Source organism: Erigeron canadensis, chromosome 3, assembly GCF_010389155.1.
Source record: "Erigeron canadensis isolate Cc75 chromosome 3, C_canadensis_v1, whole genome shotgun sequence".
Lineage (NCBI taxonomy): Eukaryota > Viridiplantae > Streptophyta > Magnoliopsida > Asterales > Asteraceae > Erigeron > Erigeron canadensis.
In genome coordinates this window covers 18,565,227-18,577,749 of record NC_057763.1, presented here as the reverse complement: position 1 = coordinate 18,577,749, position 12,523 = coordinate 18,565,227, and the positions used below count along the sequence as shown (strand labels likewise).

Genomic DNA, 12,523 nt, shown 5'->3' with positions numbered 1-12,523 from the left:
ATGGATATAGAAATATAAATTATGAGGTGAAATTTAACGAGTGGAATGATGGTGTTGAACTGTAGATTGATATTAATTTATCAAAGGTTAGTTTTGATAAGTCGATCAATTTAGGAAGTGTTGTTTTGAAAATATGGTTAAGTTTGTGTTTAGGTTTGTTAACTTATAGGTAGAGGTTTGATTTGAGAATATTTATATGTTTGGACATAGACTCTCTAAGTTTACAATGATTTGATATTTTTGACTATTAAGCGGTTCGGTTGGTTTCAAAGTATTGGAAGTGAATTATTTAAAGAGGTTGGAGAGTTTTTGTTGATTAAATTGTCTATAGTGGTTATTATATTGAATCTAAGGGGTTTTCGTTCCGTATGTCGACATGTGCAATATTAAGGTGGCCAAGGAATTGTTCCAAAATTATAGCAAGATATGTAGTTAAACTGCATACATCTGAATTAAGAAAAAAAAAAACCTCCTTTAGGTAACCTGAATACAAATCTCATCCTTTTCCTTTTTAGCTAATTTTCATGTGAGTGATCATTATTAAAGTGATATTATATATATTAATGGCTATCACAACTAAGAGAAAAAAATATAGTTGTAGGATGATCTTAGCTATTGAAATAGATCAAGAAATAAATCTTAACCATCTAAATTAAAAGTCAAAATTTACTATTTTATATATGGCAACTTTTTAATGTTTGACTACTTATATAATTATGATAATTACTTTGTGCTATTTAACTAAACTTCCAAAACGCTTTACAGATTCCAATCCATTGCTACAAACTACGGATGTGAATATTTTTTTTTTCCATTAATTTAATACAATTTTACTTTTAAAAGTAAAACTTTCAAGCTTATGCATGCAAGGGGAACATGGAAATCCATATTGTATATAAATTGATACTCATATATACAATATTTTATTTTATTTTCAACTTAATATGTGACTTAAAAAATAAATATAAAATTAAAAATATCGTAAGGTGTCACAATTAAGATAAGCTTTATTTTGAGCAAAGAGTTAACAAATAAGTATTAAAATTCTCAATTAGAAAAATCCTTAATAACTATATCATCGACGTGGTTATGGCTTAATATCAAAATTTGATTTGAAAATCTCAACCCAAACCTGTCAATCCGTCAACTTAAACTTAACCACAAACAAAAAAAAAAAAAATATCAGGTTAGTGGGCGGATTAAATGGTTTGGTGGGTTGATTTTAGGTGACATGATTGGTGGTTGGCGGATTAGTTTTAAGTAAAATGGGTTATGGGTTGTCTGATCAAATAAGTTTGTAGATCCACCTATTAAAATTTTTTATTTAAATTTAAAATATTTTAGGTAGGTGGGTTGAGCTATTAACCCAAAAAGTGAACCCGACCCCCTGACCCTAAAATATCAACTTGTCGGTTACCGAGTCGAGATTTCACAACCTTATTTAGTAAGGTCTATATTGAAAATCTTAATATATAGCCGACTCCATATATGTTATACCAAAAAAAGTAGAAGGTTTGTTATCTTAACATTATGACGGATTTCATATAAGATATGTATTTTCATATACTATAAGACGTAAATTTTTGTAGTGAGTGATACATGTATTGTATAAGTTTATTTGGTAACCTGGTTATCGACCGGGTATAATCTAGAATATACATATGGCCCATGCTACAAAGAGAAAAAAATAAATTCAAGTTTTGATCTACGCCATTTAAAATAATACACAAAACGATCCGAGCCCTTGAAATTAAAGTCAAACTTTGTTAAAAATGTTAACTTTTTAATGTTATATATATACACTTTTTTAATTATGTCATGTTTTTATTATTTTCAATTTAAATATTTTATGTAGCTAATGAAATTAAAATGGTGATAGACTTGAAACCAGGAAAAAGGAAAGAATTTAAGAAAGCGCTCACATCTAAAAATCTTTATATCAAGTGCGGATTAGTATTGTTGTGTGGGATTTTCGATCGAAATATATAGAAAGAAAGAAAGGCTTCATAAAATGAGGTTTTAAATTTGTAATTTTAAATTAAAAGTAAATATATTTCAAGTGAGTGCAATGCGGCATTGGTGATGGGTGACAACAGTGGTGTCGTGACGGATGACAGCAGTGTTAGGCATGAGCAGGGGTCAAAACCCAGCCAAAGCCGTGCAAACCCGACACCTGACAATGCAATAAAATTTAATTTGTCATGATCTTATACGTATTTGTTTAAAATAATTGTTATTAAACTAATACTAATAACATACGTGCCCATCTAAGTTTCGATATTTTTTATAATACTATTTATGTCTTTTATTTGTATAGGGGTGTCAATAAGGCCGGGTTCAGGTTGACGAGTTGAAAATACCCAGCTTGATAACTTTTGGGTAGAAAAACTAACCCGAACCTACTAACCAGATAACCCAAAACTAACTCACCAACCTAACTTAATCAGGCTGGCAGGATAGTGGACGGGTTTAGGGTTGAAAGGTTTAACGTTGCTTGCTAAAAAAAGTTAGATATTTAGACTTTTGTCAATTTATTTATCTTTGTATGTAAAGTTCAACATGTACTGTTTCTAACCCGGTCAACGACCGGGTATTGATCTAGTTAATGAATGCCAATGATGTTTTATCCCAAACTCCATCATATTGATGTTAGCTAAACAATACATATATATAGTATGGTAATTTTAATAAAAGTGTTGTTATAGCTACCAATTTCTCTTTCTTTTATAGTAGGTGTGAGAACTTGTATTAATATTGATTAAGAAAATGATTAAAATATTTTATTATCTATGGGTATTATTTATATCTTCTACTATTATGTATCTTCTACTATTATGTATAATTATATAAGGTGCATGTTAATGATTTATTATATTTTTAGTCTTTCAATTGCAATAAAAAGTAAATGTATGATACTATAAATAAAATTAATGAAATAGAATAAATACATATATATATATATATATAAAGAAAAAAGTAATAAGACAACATGATTATCATATCATAAAACAAATGAAAAAAGTAAACTAAAAATTAAAAAGTAACAAGACATCATGATTATTACATTTTTAATAGTAAAAATAAAAAAAAAAGTAAAATGAAAAGTAGAAAAACATCATGATTACCCTATTATTAAGACTTATATTAAAATATTGGTGTCTATATTGAAAAAAATTAGTGTGGATAGTCATTCTCTTTTAATAACTATCAATCCATTACTTATGTGCTTTTCGAGGCAAATTTATGTTAAATGTGTCGCTTAGTATTTGTGTAAATGGTTCTAGGTAATGATCGTGGCGATATTTGCACTTATATGGAGCTTAAGTCACTTATTTGGAGCTAAGTTCACCAAATTGACTTAAAAGCGAAAATGAGTTATAAGCATTGATTGAGACACGCACTGATGGAGGGATATTAGTAGTAGGATAGGCCAAGGCCCACCCCAATCCTTCTAATACTACTAAATATTATATATATATTTTTTATAAATCTTTGGCCCGAGCTTTAACCAGCTCATCCCAAATAAAAATGAAAAAAAAAATAAATATGTATCATATCCATAGTGGCCCATAGTGGCAACTGGCAAATGCCAGTACCTTTTTTGTCTTTCCTTCAAATAATCAAAAAATCCATTCCATTCCATCCCCTTCTTATCTTTTCTCAAATCCTAACCTAACAAAGGTATGTTATTTATTTAATTAACTATCATTTAATTCCCTTTTTAATTTCTATGATTACCAATTACCATCTCGGCATCTAATTTTTATTAACATAGATATAAATCATTGAATCAATAAATAAATATGAGGATTTAAGAAAAGGAAAATGATTGATCCTTCTAAAACTTTAGCCTAATAATTCTTCTAATACCACAACATTTTGACATGTGTAATTCACTCATTATCTTTCATACATCACTCCCCTTGATTTTTCCATGTGGCTTCATCATATAATTAGAAGGATAATTAGGTTGATTTATTAAGAGGATTTATCATTACTTTTAAGAAAAAGATGAACAATAGTTGAATTTAATTTAAGCATGTGTATTTTATTTAGGATAATTCTTTTAAGTTTATAATTATCAAGTTAACACAGCAAGAACTCGATATTTTGGAATTTCAATTTAAGCACTTCAAAGCTACTGTGAAAGACTATCCATCTTTAAGAAATTTGTCATTTATTGCAGAACTATGTCAAGCCCTAGTAATGACAGGAGTAGCAAATCATTATTATCTCGTTGACAGGTTATTCGACTTGTTTTAATTCTACCGGTATCTACAGCAAATGTTGAACGTGCATTTACAAAGATTATGAAGACTAGACTTCATAATAAAATGGGAGATGAATTTATTTCTGATAATCTTCTTCTTTACATTGAAAAAGAAATAGTCGAGACTTTTAGCATAAATTTAATTTTAGATGATCGATCTTAATGATTTGAAAGAACGCAAAGTCCAACTATCTTATCTTAATCTTAATATATACTATAAGACAGTTGAACTAATGACTTATTAACCAATCAAATCGCTCAATTTTATCAAATTGACACTCGCTTATGTCATCATTTAGATTAACTATAAATTAAAAATCATAATAGTCATTATCCAAACATATTCTTATATTTATATTAATTTGTAAAAAAAGTCTCGTTAATTTACATTTTTTTGTAATCTATCAATAATTTACACTTTTAACCCCAAATACTTAACTTATATTTATTTTTAGCCATCAACCTGAGAGAATTTTTTAAAATTTAATTTAAAACAATTTCTACATATGAAATATTGCCTACAAAAAATCATTTTAAAACATAATGATTCATTAACCAATCAAATCGCCCAATGTCACCAAATTAACTCTCGCTTATGTATTGTTTTTCATCAATAATTTACACTTTTTAGTCTGAATACTTAATTTATATTAATTTTTAAGGGCTCGCATCATTATCAAATACGTACACTTAAATATCAAGTTCAGGATCACAAGTATGTTTATATTTTAATTCTTAATAATTTTCATAATAATATCATATTATGAGTACAAATGGTTTCAAAAAGTTATATAGTTGAGAAATTGTTATAGCATGTGCCTTATGGAATAACTACGATAAACAATTCTATCAATACATCTCAGCTAATAATGACAGTAACGGATCTGTGATTATTGTATTACAACTTGCAAAATATAACACTTGAAACCATATATTTTCAAATTTAAAGATTTTATGACTTAAATGTATGAAGATCTAATATTGATAATATCGTAAAACCCGTGTCAGTGTTGGACACGAGTCTAAAATCTAATAACCTTCTAAATAGTTGTGTAATTAAAGTTTATTATAATCTCTTTTTGTATTATTACTCGTTGTTTATTTTGGCCCATCCAAAATATAATTCCTAGCTTCGCCATTGGAGACACAGGTGTGAATCACGCTAATTGCAAAAACTATATATAATAATTTAATTTTACCTTTAAAATTCAGAAGAATTTATTTATTTATTTATATATAAGCTTCGCAATAGTCACCAACCAAGGCCCAACAGCCCACTTTGAAATTCTGTTAAACAATTTAAAAGACTGACCGGACCAGTTGGTTGAATCAGTCGGACTTTGAACTGGTAGAGTATCCAGTTGTTAAGGAGCGGTCCGTTTTGCTTTAGAGTTTGTGAAAAATAAATGATGGAGCCTAAAATCGAATTCGTTACATCCGGATACATATTGTTTTTTTAAAAAAAAATACTTTAATTCGTTTTTAGTCTATCGATAAATATACAAAAAAACCAATACGACATGTGTCGATAAATATAATGTTGCATATCGTGTTAAGAATAAACCAACTGGGTTGGATCAGTGGTTGGAGCTCATGCCTCTGAAAACAAAGGTCATGGGTTTGATCCTCATGCCCAGCAAGGTTGGAGGTCCTTTTCTACCTATGGTAGAACCTGGAAGCAGCCTCTCTACCTTTGGTAGGGGTAAAGCTGTCTACATATCAACCTCCCCCATACACCGTCAAATACGGCATTGAGAGTTACTTTACTTTTTTACTTTATATCGTGTTAAGAATATTAAAAAACTAGTGATCAGACACGTCCAATGGACGAATAGTCTCATAAATATTGAATCTAGTTAACTTTTTTTTTTTCAACCTTAGTTAACTAATAAATTTGTAGTTTGTTATATCTAAATTTAAGATCAAACAACAGTTTTAGATTATAATTACGAAAACTAAAGAAGGAAACATATGAAAATTAACTATATATAACCCCTTTTTTTCCAACTTTAATTAAATAAAAAATTTGTAGTTTGTTATATCTAAACTTAAGATAAACACAAACAACAATTTTAGACTATAATTACGAAAATTAAATAAAAATATATAATTCGAAAAGTACATGTCAATTCATCAACAAAGTCCATCTCGAATGTTTTGATTTTCTTTGAGTTGTTACACTCCGAAACAGTCCACACATGCACAATACGGAGTCGTAGATGATGGTTAACATGTATTGGCTTAAGATCTTCAAGATGCACAAATGTGGTCTTCTTTTTTGTTGTTGAAGAAGAATCCATGATGAACCCATGATGGACGAAAATTAAATTAATAAAGATAATAATAACATTAACATAAGAATTCAATGTTAAATAATAATAATAATAATAATTAAATATGAATAAAGTATATTAAAAAAAAAGACCTCTTGATAGTCGACTTCTTGGTAGGCGACTAGTTTTTTGTTTAGGTCGTAGGTATTTGTTTTTGGTTGAGGATATGTGAGAGTGTTTTCCTAGGTTATATATATATATATAATCTAAATTTTGGGAAATTTTTAAGGATGAAAAGATTGTTTTATTAGTAATAAGGTTAATCTATAGATTTAAAAGTTAAAAATTAAAAAAATATTTTAAAAAATAGAGGATTAATAAGGAGGGGGTATTAGACTAAAGGATAGGGATTAGGGGTGTTAAGTGTACCCAAATCTGTCACTTTTAATTATATTATAGATATTAGTGTATCCAAAAATTATGTTTTTATGTAGGTAATTGTGTTGGTTATGAAGGTTAATTAGTGTAACACCAAATTTGACAATTAGCATTCAAATAGAAAGTCAATGCCAAGCAAAGTCTCCAAATTTTATATGTATACATCTATTTTAGTGGTTTAGATGTTTTTTATAACTTTTAGATTAAATGTTTAATTTTAATTTGTAAGGTCTTTTATTTTCAACTTAGATTGTAAAAATTTTTGTTTGTACTATATAACACTTCGTATAATAACTTTTTTTTTTTTTTGGTATTACATAGATATGCAACAATAATAAGATAACACAAGTTCTTTATACCAAATATGCAACTTGAGCCGAAACTATGGAGTTTTCCCGCTTGAGCCGAAAGTACATAGACATGCAACAATAATAAGAATATAAGATGACACAAGCAGTTCTTTCTTTCAAACTAAATAACTTGAGCACAAGTTTTGATGATGTGAAGGGATTCTTCAAGATCATCACATAGCTTATGAGGGTCTGGTATGGTTTCTTCATCCGCCGATGTCACAAACGTCAATTTGTTCATGTAACTGACTACATGAATCATAAGTGCCTACAATAATAATAATAATAGTCAAAAATATATGCATCCAATCGAGTTTATTTTATGATGTTCTTTTAATTTGTTAATTAATTATCTTTTTCTTTACAATATTCAAAACATGATTATATGCAATAAGTTTATACACAACTTACATTTGGTTGGCCATAACAACTTGGAGCAATGAATGCACTTTATGTCCAAAAAATGAGACTTCTTCTTGTGGACCGGGAACATTGGAGAACCATAGTGTTGTGTTATAGAAAACTTTGTGATTCAACTTTCCTGCAACCTGTTTTTAACGTTTTGTTGTGTGAGTCGACCAACAATGTCTTGGATAATTAACTCCATAACTATATTATTCTAATAATTACTATATATAAATATACATACACACAGACAATCGAAAAGCTTATCATCAGAAAAGAGTGTATTAGTGTATATCCGTCCTAATTTATATGTCCAAATCTGGCTTCCTGAATCTTTTTTATCTAATTTTGAACGTAAATAGTTTTGTTTGTATAATATAATACTTAATGAAAGTAGTTTTATCAATAAAAATACATCTAAAGCTCAAGGCATCAATATATTTTACATCAATTATTGTATTACACACACGAAATAATCTATGGTTAAAGTTGCAAAATAAATACTTCAAAAGTCAAAATAAGACATTGAATACCTTAATGCCAAACAACTTTTGGACTAATGATGCAAAGAAATAAGTGAACAAGGGCTCCAAAGAAGCTTTTTTGCATTTCATAGTGGCCTTTGCATCTCTTACATAATCTAAAGGATCTTTTCTAAATTTGATGTTGAATGGAAGTAATGTATAACCTATCTTGTTTCCCCATGTCCCATGTGTATTTGTATCATTGAAATCCTGATATATAATACGTAGATAAGTGACCAAGAATCATTAATATGTTACATAACATGAAATATAATGAAAATCAAGATATATTACTTACATCAACCCTGGTAGTAGCGCGAAGGTTGAAGAAAAAAGTTGCACGAAAGCGGATGTCATCAAGAACAACAACAGTTTTATTATTTGTCTCACCTGTGATACAATTTATACGTAAGTGAAACTCATAGCAAGTCGAGACTCGAGAGGTAGCACATACATAACAGGTGTTCATACATATATCTATATTTATACTATGTTATAAAGTAGATCTCCCGTGTTTACATTTTAAGTTTCAACATTTACTTTACCAAAATGCCCATATATCAATTCTATATTTACTTAACACCCTTTCTCTCTGCTCAAATCTCAACCAATTATTTTTTTCTCTTTCCTCCATAAATCATTTCTTCCACCAATTCATTCAAAATCTTTTATCTCAAAAACCGTACATCGATAAATTATAAAAATTATATGGATGTTCTTAAAATTTAATGCTCTTTCATTAGAGATGTCATTCCATATACTTTCGACAAATTTTTAAATCCGAGGCGGAACCCGTACGGTTAAGGCATTTGGCTATCACACTCTATGACCTATTACCCCCACCATCTCACTGCCGGAACGCGCGGGTACTTGCTATCGTATGTATATAGTGCAAATAAAATACTTACTATATCTCCCTTGTAGATACCGATAGAATCCAGCTTGTGTAATTCCAAGTACCACATCATTTATAGTCTGCAAAAGAAATAGCTAGATTTCTAAGTATCATACATTGAAATAGACTTCTTTTTCTTTTTCTTTCGCTACAAAATAAATAGGAAAAGAAAAGAAATTTGAAGTTTTTTTGATCAGCTTAGTTGGCAATATATATTGAGGAAGAAAAGAAAATCAAACGTACCAGATTCATAGCATTTTTTACGAACTTCACGTCGTCAAGGCTTACACTTCTAGTGACAAATCTTCTAGGCCTATGTTCCACACCTCTTGAGGCTTTCATTGGAGTTTTTGTGTCTTCTAGGAACAATGCAGTTAGCACAAACATGAAAAGTGCAACAATAGAATTCCATAGGACACCAAGTCCTGACCAAAGAGTAGTAGAACATTTGGTAACTCCCGACTTATCATTCCTTGGAAGCGTAGGCAGGGCTTCCGGATCAGACACTTTTCGTGTGCAAGCAAGTAGAAGATTCATCAACGACACGCCGTCACCAAGTGAGTGATGGAAACGGAAGACACATGTGCCTTCCGTGTTTGAAGTCTTTACATTAAGTATATGAAGATCCCATAAGGGTTTTGTGTTTTCAATAGATGATCTACTAAGGTAGCAAATGTAATCTTCAACAAACTTGTCGGAAGACTCCATGTTTGGGTCAACTTTTGCAACAATGACATGGTCATCTATGTTTACATGTGTTGGAATCCATTTCATATTCCCATTTTTCTTGTCCATTACCTATATTTGACATTGAGAAAGAACAATATTTGGCAAACGGTAAGTTTTTTCATTATATATAATCAAGTACTTTCGTCCAATTTTTAAATAGGAAATTGCTAATTAAAGTACTTTAACATCAGTTAGTGGGTGTTTAATGAACTTTGAGTATTTTAAAATATGGATAAACGTAATTAATGTTTAATAATGAAAAAAAATTTAATTATGAATAAATCAAAACTTACCACTTAAAACCGAATAATAAATATATATTAATCAATTTTAAAATTTTTGGACTCAATTGAATGCAAACTAACTAAAATACTAGGGGCACTAGTTAGCAGATTCTTTTTGAATATCGTAGATGACTGTTAAATTTTTTTTAAATAAGTTTGACAGTAAATATTTTCTTTTGTATGATATAGTGTTGATTAATGAAAAGTAAATTAAAACCCAATGCATTCATACGTTTACGTGAAGTGTTACGGGCATGGTACCCATGCAATGCGGCGACGTTAGTGGGCACGACAGTCTAGTATTGTCGGTGACGGTATTATTTCTGGTGGTGGCGGTGTTAAGTCTCAAATGGTGTAGGTTGATGTAAAGGTGATAGTGAAATATTTAAAAAGATAAGGGATTAAAGTGTTAATTATTAAAATAAATGTCAAGAACAATTCTGGTAATTTAAAGACATAAATTATTAAAAATAAAAAGGACCATTTTGCTTTATAAGGAAGTAGAGAAAAAAAAAGTCCAAAAGTAAATAAGGTATTTCAAAGACAGATATATTTAAGGGGGAGGGGGGGGGGGGGGAGGATTAGCTTTATTAGAAAATAGAGATATAATATAAATAAAAATATGTATGGTCAAAATTGAAAGAAACAAACTAAAGAAGTCATAAAAAAAAATAATACAAGCTTGATATATGACATGATGATAGTTTGGACAATCTAATAAAAGTTGTATAATTTTGGAAAGTGTAATTCACCTGCAAGCTTGAAAAACGACGATTTTTTAAGAAAGTATGAACCAAATTTTCTTTGAAAACTTGGGGACAAATTTTTGTTTGTGACCCCATGATTCCAATGATATAGACGTTTGAACCCGGCTCATGAAACAACCGAGCCATAGGACTTAGTGGTTGTTTGTGGTTGTCGTCTCCCTTCTTAAATCCCTCTCTTGTTTCTCCATTTTTGGATGTTCGAATACTTCTTAGAGTGTTCAAAGTTTGCATGTTTGCTATGTTTTGGAGCTAAAATCATATCATATGAAACCCTATATATAGTAACGACGACTATCAACCTTGTCTATGTGTAATAAATTGTGATGGTACGTCATTCTTCTATATCCATATATTGTTTTATTGTAGTTATTTCATTTAACAAAACCTTGTGATTTATTTTGAGTGTGACACATAATAACATTCAAACATGAAATCTGTTATAATTATTTCTGTTTTAATACATCAATAGTATATAATGATGATCTTGTCACTTCTCTGGTCCTCTTGCACCATTTCGTTCTTGGACGACGCCTTTTCATGCTGCAGAATGTATACACATGTAATTGTTGGATGATCACGTTAAATAAACGCATGTCCAGAAATTATTTAAATTTACGGGGTCACACAAAATGACACGTATACTGTTGGGTTATATAACTATTATCAAATCAAATCACAAAGCACACAGCGGAATATAAAATCTATGTAGTTAATTAATTAACCAAGATAGAAAACGTGTACCTTAAATTGGAGAGAATAAAGCAAGAAACCTTAATAAGAAGGTTTGAATTAAACCTCTCTATGATTGCACACACAACGTTGGAATGTATGTATGCTAGTACTTGATCACGAACTGAACAACCCTTGTTGCTACCTCCTTCGTTCGAACCAAACAAAAACCCCGGAACCCTTTGTTTGGTGGGACCATCCATTATATATTCTAAGAATATAACCAATCACTCAGATATGTCTTAGTTTAATTATATTCCCATATAATTAATCGACAATGGACAATTTAGAATATTTGATAAAATATTAAAATATTAAATAAAATATTCAAGGATTAAATATGCAAATATAGGACACAATTTAATATTGAATGAAATCAAACATATCAAGTACTTTATTTCATTATGAAAAATATAAATTGTTTAATATCCCTTATCCAAATACCGAACACCAGATTTACATGAAATAACTATCTAATTTAAGTCCTATGCCCTCGGCATGCCTTTCAAGCTTGGGCCTAGACAAAGCTTTTGTGAAAGGATCAGCTAAGTTAAAATCTGTGTGAACTTTGAGTAAATTGATCTCCCCTAGTTCGATCTGCTTATGAACATAGTGATATCGTCTAGCATAATGTCTGGCACCTTTCTGAACTCCGGGTTCGTTGGCAATGATTAATGCACCAGTATTATCACAGTACAAATTAGTGGGTAAGTCATTTGAGGGGATCACGTTTAGCCCGCTAATGAACTTCCTTATCCAGACTGCTTCCATCGCGGCTTCTGAGGCGACAATGTACTCAGACTCTGTTGCAGACATGGCAACTGTGGTTTGCTTCTTGCTTTTCCAGTCCACAGCTCCT

At 30.0% G+C, this 12,523-nt stretch overlaps 1 pseudogene; it reads right to left on the bottom strand.

Annotated features, from left to right (window-relative positions):
* Window positions 1-7,313: 7,313 nt before the first annotated feature.
* On the bottom strand, window positions 7,314-11,170 carry LOC122590775 (annotated as a pseudogene).
* Window positions 11,171-12,523: the final 1,353 nt, after the last annotated feature.